The sequence below is a fragment of the Triticum aestivum genome, chromosome 3D (assembly GCF_018294505.1).
Source record: "Triticum aestivum cultivar Chinese Spring chromosome 3D, IWGSC CS RefSeq v2.1, whole genome shotgun sequence".
Lineage (NCBI taxonomy): Eukaryota > Viridiplantae > Streptophyta > Magnoliopsida > Poales > Poaceae > Triticum > Triticum aestivum.
This window is the reverse complement of record NC_057802.1, coordinates 591,254,588-591,257,126: the sequence shown is the minus strand read 5'-3', so window position 1 is coordinate 591,257,126 and position 2,539 is coordinate 591,254,588. Positions and strand designations below refer to the sequence as shown.

Sequence of the window (2,539 nt, the reverse complement as noted above, 5' to 3'; positions counted from 1 at the left end):
CTCCCAGCCGCCACCGCACAGCAGGAACAGGGAGGAGAAACTTCGGCCCTAGGCAGGCAAACAAGAACAACAAAGTGCACAGGAAAAATTGATAAACAAGGAAAAGCAGGCAATAAAAATGGGTATTTCCTCCCTCCTGTTGCTGTCTTAAAACTTAGGTGCAGATTTTCACTACAGGAAATCAAGATACCGCCAGTTAGATATGTTATATACATGCCTCTTCTTTGCCTTATGATGTACTGCTGTTTAGATCATTATGTGGAAAAAAGCTTGTGCCAGAAACTCCCTCTTACTCACTGTTTTGCACCTGGTGCCACCGAAAAATCGGCAAAAGAAATAGTTTCAGGGTGGTGTGCAGAGGAAAAAGAACCTAGGAGAAAAAAATCCACATAGATCACAGTACAAAAAAGTGCAAAAAAAGAAGAGAAAAGTTGCCGTGTCGCGAAAACTGTTCTTCTCGGGAAAATATTTTTCTAGTCTTTTATCTCCAGAATGATTTTGGATCAGATGTTACATATATAGTTGCTTCCCTTGTGGTAGTCTTGTAGTCTTTTTTGTTGTTTTATGATGGGAAGTAAAATTGCATTTTTGTACAGAATAAAGTTGCTCCCCTTTTGTGTAAGGTAGCAGGTGGCCAAATTATTCTGTTTGTGAGTTTTACGAAGTGTGTGAAAATGGCTTTGGTGTTGCTGGTTAGGCAAGACCTAAATACATGATTGCCCCCCACCCTTGTGTTCCCGGTAGTCTGGTTTCCCTGTGTGTGTTTGTTTGTTTCCTGCAAACAGTAATGCTGAATTCCCTTCTCTTGTTTTTCCCTAGATGGTTGGCCTTGACCTGAATGAGCTCCTTGATGAGTTACATATATAGGTGTGCCAACTTGTTCATCATTAAAAAAATGATAGTTTGGGCAAGAAAATAAGAAATGGGCAAAACCTTGATGTTACTTTGTTGGGAAAAATGGGACAGAACAAAAAAAACATGTTGCCCCCTGATCCTATATAGATGTTGCTCCAGTTGTAGGTGAAAAAGGCAACATGATATGAAACAAATTGCTGACTACTCCTACATCATATCCTCTGAATTTTATTTCATTGTATTTTGTCTACATCTGGCAACATGATATTGCCCATGATAAAAGAGCTTGTATGATATCAGACTAACACATTGAAGATAGTATTGGAGAGGCTTGCTTGCTGTGTGTGATTGTTTTTCTAGATATGGGATACATTTTGCCTACATCTGTGTGATATCTGATATGAAGATGTTACCTAAATAGGGTTTCGTGAGTTGAAATTATTGCCTAAATCGCGCCAAACAGACTATTGAGAACTTGCCAGGCGTCAGGGCATAGTAGCAACTCAAAGGATGGTAATCGACGCCTGTGGAGGAATATCTGATCAGTCAAAGTCCCGAATAAGGTCTGCATTTTTTGCCAGGCATCTTGCCACCTCTCAACACAAAGAAACCAGTAACAATGTAAACTTGTTGTGCCGCTGACCTGAGACATTTCTAGGAGGGATACAGTTCAGAGGATGGTTACCATGCAGTTGTCTGCAGCTATGCAGGAAAAGATCTTCTGGTTTGCATTATCATTCACACGAGGCACTCAAGCACCTGGGTAGAAGTATGGTCTAGACACAAAACTAGTTGATTGATTGATTGATTGATTGATTACTGTCAGTTAACAGCTGCTGAAGCTGTCTTCAGTTTCGTCAGGTTTTCTTCAGTTAGCAAGAGCTCGTGAGTAGAAAACGAGGAGAGCAGATTGCTACTCCACTGAACTAGCTAAGAAAACGAGTCCTGCGATCGGAGTGGTACCTGACTAATTAGTGTTGCAGGGAGTTGGTCCGGCGGGCTAGCAGGTCCGGCAGCCTCCGCTCCCCGCCCGTCGTGTCTGGCCTTTTCCTGCCCTCCCCACGCGGCAACCCGTGGTCTTGCGAGAGCGATTGTAGTAGCGACCCCCTCCCCCTTGACTATGCAGCCTGCAAAATAGCTTGTGTGCGCTGCTGCGTCTCAAAATCATCTCGATTTGGCGCGCGGGAGACATAGATCAGGGAGGACTAACCTTCAGCGCCTCGCCGTCGTTCGCCGCCCCCGCACGCCACCGGCAGCCGCCTCCTTCTTCTGTCCCCCCCTCTCCCCGCCGGAACCCTAGGATTTCCTCCCCCTGTCGTCGCACTGCGCGGAAGGGGAGGGGAAAGGGCAAAGCGGCTGAAGCGCGGCCGCTCCCGCACGGGAAAAATATTTGCTCCCTCCAGCGGTGGGATTGAGCCATTGAGGTGCCACGCGGTTCTCATGGCGGGCCCCACGAAGCGCGGCCAGTCGCCTTGCGCGCGGGAGCTGCTTGGTTGGGCGGTTGTGTTAGAGCATCTCCAGCCGCGTCCCTAACATGCCCCCAGCCCATTTTTTCGGCGCCAGCGTCAAAAAACGTCTCAGTCGCGCCCTCAGGACGACGAAAAGCGCCGGTTCGGCCCTTTTTTCCGTCCGGCGGCCGCAGGCTGAACCCGGCGCACTTGGGGGCGATCGGGAGCTCCGGTGC

At 47.6% G+C, this 2,539-nt stretch overlaps 1 protein-coding gene across 5 annotated transcripts in view; it reads right to left on the bottom strand.

The window, feature by feature from the left end:
- LOC123080756 (high mobility group B protein 4) overlaps window positions 1-2,243 on the bottom strand; it is a 5,960-nt gene extending 3,717 nt beyond the window's left edge. For 2 of the 5 annotated variants that reach the window (XM_044503696.1, XM_044503692.1), the window contains exons 1-2: window positions 2,066-2,242; window positions 1,819-1,993 (exon numbers count right to left, since the gene is read on the bottom strand). The gene's annotated coding sequence lies outside the window, so the exon portion shown is untranslated. Of the gene's footprint in view, window positions 1-1,818; window positions 2,004-2,065 lie in introns of all 5 variants that reach the window. The other 3 variants (XM_044503695.1, XM_044503693.1, XM_044503694.1) reach the window with 3 other exon arrangements.
- Window positions 2,244-2,539: the final 296 nt, after the last annotated feature.